Source organism: Pinus tabuliformis, chromosome J, assembly GCF_031772625.1.
Source record: "Pinus tabuliformis cultivar Carrire ecotype Pingquan chromosome J, CPIR1, whole genome shotgun sequence".
In the NCBI taxonomy this organism is placed as follows: Eukaryota; Viridiplantae; Streptophyta; class Pinopsida; order Pinales; family Pinaceae; genus Pinus; species Pinus tabuliformis.
Genome location: NC_142295.1, coordinates 6,473,021 through 6,482,903, shown reverse-complemented (window position 1 = coordinate 6,482,903; position 9,883 = coordinate 6,473,021). Strand labels below are relative to the sequence as shown.

At 34.7% G+C, this 9,883-nt stretch overlaps 2 pseudogenes; both read right to left on the bottom strand.

Moving 5' to 3' along the window:
* Positions 1–7,006: 7,006 nt before the first annotated feature.
* On the bottom strand, positions 7,007–7,537 carry LOC149225150 (uncharacterized; annotated as a pseudogene).
* LOC149225149 (alpha-aminoadipic semialdehyde synthase-like) lies at positions 7,537–8,535 on the bottom strand (annotated as a pseudogene).
* Between the last annotated feature and the right edge of the window lie 1,348 nt (positions 8,536–9,883).

The following is a 9,883-nucleotide window of genomic DNA, read 5'->3' as shown; positions in this document are numbered from 1 at the left end:
AGTCCATATCTGATGTTGATCAATATCATCAAACAAACTCTCCTTCCATCTTCTTTACACACTTTAGAAATTTGTCTTACTCCCTTTGAAGTCATCATTCATTTTGCATTTTTTTTAATTTTTTTTTATCTTCCTATTGCAACAAGGTTATGCATCATCTTTCAATCATCAATGTGTTCTGGAATGAGCTCATTAGTTGGAAGCTTCAACATTATTTTCATCAGGGTCCTTATAGTTCCCTCTTTCCATCATGCTCATCATCATCAAGCATGAGTCTTGCTTTGCTTTAATCTTATGTCCTTCTCATCTTTATTCCTTTATTATGTACTTGCAATTTTCACTAACAAGTACAACCAAGAAAAATATACAAAGACAAGAGAAGTATGGCAATATTGTCAATCTAGGGTTTCCATGGTTTCTCAGAGGGTGTACTTCAAGGGTTCTAATACAAACCATATATTTATTAATCTAAATATTATTAGGGATTTTACTTTTAGCAAAAACATCAACCCTAGGGTCTTAATTTCAAATCCTAGGTTTTACCTATTTCAACCCTTGGTAAGGTTTTACCATATACCCTTAGATTATCTCTTTCAAAAAATGAATATGCAAACCCTAGGTATTATTTCTCCAATGCTAAGGTTTCCTAAGAGGGAACAACCAATTAGGGTAAGGTTTTCACCCTTTTCTATGGCTTTCCAATTCAAGTCACATCTATGGTTTACGAACCCTAAATACCAAAAAAAACTTTAAAAATTAAAATCCACAAACCCTAGATTCTTGTTATGCACAATATTTTGCAAAAATCTAATGCATTTCATCTCAATGTCTAATATGCAGACCCATTATCTATCATAAGCTCAACATGCTTATAACAATTATACATGCCTCATAGACAAAGACCATGTACCCCTGTCTTCCATGATCACCAGAAACTACTTTATTCCAAAGCATTTTGTCCTTCACTTCTTCGCAAGGATTTTAGTCCTTCATCAATTTGTCCAGGGCCAATCATCTTTTAGCAATGATGCTCCATGGTTCACAAGATCATGATTTTGTTTCCTTCCTTATGTCACATGATGATTACAACTATACCACATCCGATTAGTAACATATGTCTCTATATTATTGTCATGGTTGTCATTAAAGTTTCATGCCAAGATTGCCATCATACATCATATATGTCATTGTCTTATTGTTATATGCAGCTCTGCCTTATTGTTGCTGTGAGATCCACATTCCATTGAACATTTTGATACCGCTGAGGTACACAAATCAACGACCCATGCTAAAATAATGCCCAATGTTTTGTCAATGTCGTGTGTTAAGATGCTCGTCTAGAAAGTAATGCCATAAGCATTGATGTGAGTTAGAAAGTAAAAAAATAAGTGGATTTTTTCATAATTTTTATAAATATTACAGTTGAACTATGTCTTATTCGTAACTCTGAGCCATGTCTACACAGTAAGGAGCCACAAGCTAATAGTCGTATGTCACGAGCTTCTGTTGACTAATTTGTGCCATCGTGGAAAAGCAATTACTACAACGTTGTCAACGCATACTTATGACTATATATATATTACAACCACTTCTCATGAATTTTAGAATGTATAGTGCAACACAGAGACTGGATGCTATGCACAAGACCAAGCCATTGTAACTATCGTAACCCTCGCTACTATAAGAAGTAAGTCATATCAGTTGTGTTAAAATGCGAGCCCAATACATTGTGTGAAACATTGGGTAATTAAGTTACACAAGCCACAATGAATCTCACCACTAATCTGATCCTCTAGGGCTTCCACAAAGGCGATTTCAAACCATATGAGCTTTATATAATAAGCAAATCATAGAATAAATATATCGATCTCTTGTAGAGGAGAGCGAATCACTTTGTGATGAGCCTATCAATACTTCTGAGACATAGAGATATCGCTCTGAGTCAATGATTATTGATCTTCAAGCCTCCTTTTCCAACCATAACTTTGATACCATGTTGCAAATTAGGAGGTTTTTTATTTTATCATTAGATTTCAACTTTTCTTTTTATCATTAGAATTCCATTACATGATAATTACTTGTGAGATTGTTAACATTTTTATTATTATGTTTCTTTCTTCATCCAACAATTACCATTACCATAAACATGAAGATCATATAAGACAATAAAACACAAGATATAGTCTCCAAGCCAAAGCAAAACTCCTCCAATGGGAAAGCCCAAAAACTTATCTTCTTATAGAATAAGATCAAATAAGATTAGGAGGTTTTTTAGCTTTATAATTAGATTTCAGCTTTTATTTTTATCATTATATTTCCATTACATGATAATTACTTGTGATATTGTTAGCATTTTTATTATTATGTTTCTTTCTTCATCCAACAATTACCATTACCATAAAACATGAAGATCACATAAGACAATTAAACACAAGATATAGTCCCCAAGCCAAGGAAAAACTTCTCAAATGGGAAAACCCAAAAAAATCTCTTCTTATAGAATCAAATTAAATGAAATATCCAAGACCCATAACCACAAAAAATTCCACCTCTAGATGCCAAGTCAACCCTTCCTTCCTTCCAACAAATTCATCAGTAAGCGACCAACAACAAGAGACGAACCAAGCCAAATCGTCCACAAGTTCTAGCACAAGAAGATATCCTCTTTTATAAATTTCGACTCTCCATATCTTCTCTACCCTATCTGCGATACTTCACCAAAAACATCCAAGTGTGTATGCCCAAATGAGCCTCATCATCCCTCTATTTATATTATTTAGAGGGGTGAAAATATACTTGTCTTTTGTGGCAAGGCCAACTTGTCATGTCGGTTGACTTGGCATTAGAGGGGTTTCTGTCCCAAAATTACATAATTACAATTTTGTTTTTCTTTTACATTCTTTCCAAATAGGACTTTGACCCAAAAACCTAAAAGCATGAAGAACATGCTTGTATAGAAAAATAATGATAAGTTTCCTTTTTCTTTTCTTTTGATTTTTACTTAAAATACATAATGGTATAAATTATGAAGACTGGAACTAGTTACATTCTCCAAAGTGATCCACATCCTACATTTCCAGTGATGATTTCTTACTTTCTTAGTCAGCACTCAACAACCCTTGAGTTGAATTTTCAATACTCTACTCAATACTCTGCAATTAATGTGCATTTTGTGTTGCTTTTGCTTTATCTTTCCCATCCTTCTAAGAGTCATGAACAAAGTTTTATGTGTCTTATTCTTCATTGTTTTTACCCTCATTATCTCCTTTTTCATCCTTTTTCTCCTGATCAATCAGATCACAGTCTTATCTGCTAACAAAAGCAATTAATTTATTACTTTCTTTGAAAAATACCTTTTCCTTTCCTTTTGAAAAGTTGGATTTGTGCTTTTTCATTCTCATTCTCCATAAAGATTCTTATTAAAACATCATCATAATTATTTTCCCTTTTGAAAATACAATCATAAGGATAGCCTTCATGTATATATGATTTTGAATACCTAGCCGATTTCATATTAACAATAACTATATCATCATGATCGTGCATGTAAAAACTTGCACAATATAGTCATACATCTTCTAACATTTTTGCTTCTTCCTATCATGCTTGGGTTTCAATAAAGATCATATGCTAATATTCAAAGGAAAATTTGGCCATAATTTCTTTTACTTTCGAATTAGTGATCTAGTTATATTTGTAGCCATTGTTTGATATGCAATTTCTCTTAATACCAATTTGTCATGTGCATATTTTGGTAGCATGTGAGGGGTTGCAACACATCCAGATCTTCCATTTATTTGATGGTATCTTTAGCTTCTTGAGTAAGCCTCAAAGTTTCTTTATCAAGTAATAAATAATTTAGAGGAGCCATAAAATTGTCATAAATATCATACAAATGATTCTTGCATTCACTATCCTATAGAACAAAGCAATAAACATGAACACGTTTCTACTCAGGTGACCAATTCTACTTCATGAGTGGGAAGGGAGTTATTGCACACATTGCATTATTAAATACGCTGACATAAAGCATCCAACTCCAAACCTTGAAGGGGATTATAAGGTCCTCTTGATCGCTTGCAGGATGTTAATACAAATAAGATTTGTGCCCAGTTGAAGATTTTACCCTTTTTGGCAAGTTGATGAATTGAGGGAATCCATTGTAATTTAAAGTGTCGGGGATCTTTCTCCCCATAAAATTTGCATAGCATTATAGTAGCTAGTTTGTAGGGATTTTTAAACATCTAATTAGGGTACTACCTATTTAGTTTGATTTTGAAAGAGTCAAGGTCATAACACCAATCCTTAATTTAATTATAGCCATATTTGTTTTCCCTGCATCTAACTTTAAATTCTTGCATGAATCATTTATCTAAACAGACACATCAGGAGGGTCTCACTTATACATTCTAGTTATGTCTTTATGTTTGAAGGACCCAACTGCTTGTCTAGCATGGTTAACCATTGTATAAGTTTGAACATTAACATGGGAGATAATCCAATGTACCATGTCATATAAGGTAAAATAATTGTGTTGGATGCAACTTTGTGTAATCCTGTCCTTTTAATGTTAATTGTGATGTTTTCATTTGATCATAATCATCAAGCAACATCTCCAAACTCATTATTTCATGAATTTCTTTCCATTTTAGACAATTCTTTTGCCCAAAATGTTGTATTCCAATTTCTATCCTCATCATATTCTCTGTCTTCATCATATTCTATGTCTTCAAGGTCTTCTATATTTCATTGTTTACCCTTTAAATATAAACCCTCTACTTTTACTTGCTTACTCTTTGCTTTCTTTATCATTTGATCCACAAAAACTAAATTCAAAGAGAAATTATAAAAGTCTTGAACAAAGTTCTAATAATTTCAAACAAATTTAGATATTGAAGAATAGACAAAGAAATTTTCTTAGGATCCAAAAATTATCTCTTGTAGCAAGCTTTAACTTGTTTACCTATTAATAGTTTCTTAGGTTCTTATTGAAGTTCAAGATTACAGAGCATAAATATCTAGTGAAAAGATGAATATTTGGCGAAAAGACTAAGTTATGGTAGTTATTGATTTCGAGGTTATTTCAGTCTACTCACATAATTTTGCATATTGTGAATTAATAGGTATAATTTAAAATTTAAATAATGTCATCACTTGTGTATTTAATATTAAACTAATTGGAAAAACATAATTTAATATATCTCTGCTTAACAAGAATAAATAATATCCCAGTTTTATATTTAAATCAATTCTAGATCTAGATGTTTGGTTTTGAATCGTAAAAAAAGATAAAACTTATTTGGGAAGTGAATGGAAAAATCTAAACGTCAAAATGTTTGCAAAAATAGTTGTTTATCAAAAGACTCAAGTTTGGATACAAAGGTAGGGATCACCATGGAATGTAGAAGTGTTAAGATAAAAATCATATAATGTGTTAAGATTTACGTTACGTCCATACTAAAACACAAATAATTGCTTGGACCTCTTGGATCTAGATATTCGAATATATCTATTGGGTATGTTAGCGCTTGGAATTCACCTAGGCTGAGATAGACAAACTCTCAAGGCTACATCAAACCATTTCACCTCGTAGCTAGCCCTACGAGGTATGAGAAGGCTCTCTCGGGTCAGATTTGATAGATCTTTCAATATGATTAGGCTGACCAATTAAGAATAAAGATTTTAGGCTAGTAAATTGATAGGGGGGTTGATTTAATGATTTTTGGGGTTTTTAATGACGGGGTTTTTCTGGGCTGTATGGGCAAAATCACAGCTTCAAACAGAGAAATATAATGAACAACACAGGTTGACGACTGAGGCAAGGTAGGCAAGGAATTTAGCATCAAATCTAGATTTTTAAATGGGATGGCAAGACTGGTGAGGAGCTAAGGAGGGCAAATAATACTTTGAATCCTCCTTAAACAGAAGAAAACATTGAATGTGAGCAAATTTATAGGAGGAGCATACAATACTATGAATTCCTACCTAAACACTTCCTTTGCTCAACTAGAAACGATCATGAAGTGAAATGAAACACAACAGATTACATATGAAACACAAAAAAACACTTATGCTAAATTAACAAACCACAGGAATCTCAGAAGAGCTGTGAAATTTCATTAAAAATCTCTCTCAAAGACTGTACAAGAAAGCTCTGCTACGCTCCAGCAGCTCCCAGCACTCAGAAAACTCTCCTCTCTCTCCCCTCTCTTTTTACAAAAAATTATTTAATACATTAAATGGCTCAGAAGAAAACTGATCCATGAAAAAATGGAACTGTTTCAACTGGCACAATGAAAAATAGCAAAAGCTACTCATCGATTCCTAAATCTCAGCAGATACATATCTAGCCATTCGTAATTGCCGCTATTCATCTGCATAATCACCTCTGACTGCCTAACCACTTCAGCGTGAAGACCCAAAATGAACTAACTAATTCGATTTCTGTGTTGGGATAGTTATCTGTGTTTAAATTTGGCCTTTGACTTTTATTTTTCCCAAAAAGTCACGGCAAGTGTCTCTGCTGAAGGTCGTTTCCATGCTGCCACATATGTTCCTTATATGAATCGAATGCCTCACATGTTGCAACGCCTGCCACGTTCCTTTTTGCTGTTAGACCAAAATAGCACTTGGAATGTGGAGATCGCCCTTTAACAAGTGCATTGCAGATCAAGCCACGTTACACTTGCCATTTAAATAAAACAACCTTTAAACTAACATTCTGTTGATGATTTGGCTAATTATGAGGCAAAACTGGAGCGCATATCTTTTTGATTTCGGTGGTCTTGAAATAGGAAATTCGTTTCTATTTTTCTGTTGCGGTGGCGTGAATGAGGACCAAGAACACGTTTCAAGTGAAGAAGATGATGAGCAGCAGCATTGACTGAAGATAAAAAATAGGTGAATTGACCCTGTTTTTCTGCTCTGACAGATGTCTTCGTGGTGTTTGGTCCCTTTATCACCAAAAACGCTATGATACAGTGAACTCGGGGGCAAAAATTCATGTTTAATTAATCTCTTTGAAACCAAATAAATCAAGAATTTCTCTTGTCTCCTTCGAAGCACTTCCACGTCTTAGGATCTTATAGACTTTGGGTGTAGTTAGATCTATAATTTTTGAGCCTGCACGTCCAACTGGAAGTTGACCTCCATCAAAAATATAAGCACAATGTTGCCTCAGCTGCTCAAATTCTTGAATACAAACTGTGCTTGGTTGTCCACTTCGATTAGCGCTTGTGAGTGCAAGAGCGATGCCAAAATTACGAGCTACTATCTGGATAAAGTCACATTCTGGTATTCTGATTCCAATAGTATTCACTCCTGGGTTGAGGGATTTCTCAAAAATACTTTCGTTGCCACGGTCTAGCACTAAAGTGACAGGTCCAGGAAGAAAACTACTAAGTAGACCATCCGGTAAATGAGAGGTCACTGCAGAGCGATTAACATCCGACACATCAGCAACACAGATTGCAAGTGGGCTTGTCATACTGCGTCCTTTGATTTCATATATCCTTTGGACTGCTGCTGGAAGCAACGTTACGGTTCCCCTGCTAGAAATATAACTCCCTCCCCATTCATATCTTCATGATAAGAACCAGTTAAAGGATCATATCTGAAGAAAGGGCATTCTATTGGGATTACTTGCTTTAGACATTCAATTGAGCTCCCAATATCACACGTTATATCAGCAATCCCCACAAGGCGATTGAAATTCAATTTCAGCTCTTTCATTTGCTTATTAGTCAACAACCGAGGAAACCGTTTTTCCCAATACATGCAGTTCATTATACATGTGGCGTATGGAGCTATTTTTTCATGGAACACTAGGTAATAAAGTTCTGGGTGTGTGTAATAATCATATTTATCAAACTGCTTTGAAGGATCCTTGAGTGCAACCATATCCTTGGATGTTACAATGCAAGAAAATATTTGAAAATCTTGTCTGGAGAATTTTGATCCCTTTGAAGAGTTTGGTACATTTTTGGTTGACTCAACGAGCTTATGAAGTTCAGATGGATCCACAAAAGTATGAGGTAAAAGGCGTAACATCTCTTGTGCACCCTGTGATACATTTCCTGAACCTGTGAAGACAAAAACCAAAGGAGAGATTGCAGATGGAAGACCTGAAGTAGATATTTCCTCACCAACAGCAATAACTGCAGCCTTAGCAGCACTTAAGAGGAATACATATATGAAGACCCTAACGAGAGAAATGGAGTGGAATATCCAAGATTTAAGAATCTTTCCCCTAGGCCACGTAAGAAGTCTATCATTCCTGTTCTCCCAGCATATGTTCCAAAGGCCAACAATCTTTTTCCATTCTCTCCAACAATAAGCTCATAATCATATAAAGATACCCGCTGACTAAGAACCTTATCAAGTAATGGCATGTTTTTCTGGTTGAGCCTTGTGAGAGTGTGAGAAGAATGCATATGCCCTGTCGGGCAAAATGTTTTCCATCTTGGGTTGTTTGATCCCTAAAATAAGCCCACATTCAGACAAGTCCTCTGAAATTTCACAGCCAACATCTTCATATTAGAAGGCAATCAGCGCACTCATCAACACCACAGCAAAGACTATCAACTGTATCTGATGAAGGAGGGTCAAACTGCTTATTTTGTAGGCAGGGGCTTACAATATGTCTGAATTATTCTTTTCAAGGTTCCTCTTTATTGTCTCCATAAACTATCCAAGCAAGATTGCGAAGACCATAACACATCATTGTCTCTATTTGCAAGTGTTGCATCTTTATAACCATCCGTGTACCATCTTTCAAAATACCACCATGAACTTGTGCAATTGATACTGCTGCAATTGGTATTTTCTCCACATAACTTTTTGCCTCTGATTGCTAATGATATTCTGAATTGTGCTTGTGCAGATAGGAGCTTTGAAGTCGCTGCTGCCTTTTGAAGAGCTGGAGCATAAATTACATAATTTAAATCAATACATTAAATGATTTCTTCTTCAAAACAGGGTTTTGAAGAAGAATCAATCGCTGACATGAGACGGAGTCTAACAGGGTACACATATCAAGTATCCAAAGGATTCATATATTGGTTTTTTCTCCTTTCTAATAAGAATATATAATTTCCTTTAGGAGAATATATCTAAGAAACAAACAGAGGGGTTTTGTAGGTGAATACCATACAAAATTACCCCAACAAAACACAAAAAGTACAACACATAATGCAACTAGGGAATTTGTTTAATAGACTTCATCTGCCATTAGGGAATGATAGCAGGCCCAATTTGGCCATTGATCTTTAATTCACCTGTCTTCAATTTATACCCCTCGTTAGCATACTTGTTTGCTTCTTTGTTGAAGTCTATTAGGAAATGGAAATATTCTTTGGATGGGATATCTTCAACAATTCTTGATTCTTTTCACGATGTCTTCCATAGATTTCTACTTTGGGAGGCAGCGTTTGACTAGATGATGTAAGATTAGGAGAGAATCTCCCATAACCGTAAGTGTGTCCACCTAATGTTCTTTGATTAACAAAATTCCCTAGTAGATACCATATATCTTTGCTTGATTATTTGTCATTTGACTAAGACCCCATGAGTACCTAAACAATTTGTCCTCCTCAGGGCTATAAAGCACCCCTCCCCCTCCTACCACCCCTCATGATCTAGAAATCTATGAAAAAACTCATTAAGAGTTATTGTAGATCCAAATACAAAAGTAAACTAGTTGCAAATTCTGAATTTGAATATAAAATTTGTTTCACTCATTCCTAATGTGGATCAAGATTCCAATGACACCATTTGCATAACAAAATTTTGAGCAAATTTTCTATTGATTTAAACTAAATGCAAGATCTAATGAAAGATACAACAACGAAAGTAAATTGTGCAAAAAATGAAACAAAAAACACAC